The 532-nt window shown below is 48.9% G+C and overlaps 1 protein-coding gene across 1 annotated transcript in view; it reads left to right on the top strand.

Moving 5' to 3' along the window:
• The window catches only part of LOC104914163, a 6,382-nt gene that overhangs the window by 5,461 nt on the left and 389 nt on the right, over positions 1–532 (top strand). The window lies entirely within an intron of this gene.

The raw sequence follows: 532 nt of genomic DNA, 5'->3' as shown, positions 1-532 counted from the left end.
TTTTTGAAGGAGGCATTTTAAAGGGAAATCCTTCCTCCTCTCTTATAATTGATATGAATTAAACCAAGTCCAACTTACAGTGGGTGACTGCTAATTAAACTTAATCCATTTCATTTCCATTTTACCTTTTTAATTCTCCTTGGGACCGATGTGAGGGAGGCTGAATCAGAACAAATTATTATTATTATTATTATTATTATTATTATTATTTAATCTGCTTTTTAAAACGAGAAGAAAAAAGCAAATCAAACCCACTGCAATTACTCGTCGGGAGCTCGGTTTCTGCATTTTCTGCCCATGGCTGCTCCAGTCAGGTGGTGGGATTTCAGTGCCGCCGGGCTGGTGCAGTTGTGCTGCAGTCCGAGCCCCGTGCTGAGCTGCAGCGCCTTTGCAGGAGTGCATCAGGACGCGCCGGCTCGCTGCTGATGCAGCACTTCGCGAAAGGAAACTTCCTGCATCCCCCTCCTCCCGCACCTCTCCGCTCTGTCACCCCTCGGCCGGGGGCTGCGCGGCGGGATCGGGGTCGGGGGGG

This window comes from Meleagris gallopavo, chromosome 23, assembly GCF_000146605.3.
Source record: "Meleagris gallopavo isolate NT-WF06-2002-E0010 breed Aviagen turkey brand Nicholas breeding stock chromosome 23, Turkey_5.1, whole genome shotgun sequence".
Lineage (NCBI taxonomy): Eukaryota > Metazoa > Chordata > Aves > Galliformes > Phasianidae > Meleagris > Meleagris gallopavo.
The sequence above is the reverse complement of the archived record's forward strand: the minus strand, read 5'-3'. Positions and strand labels throughout refer to the sequence as shown.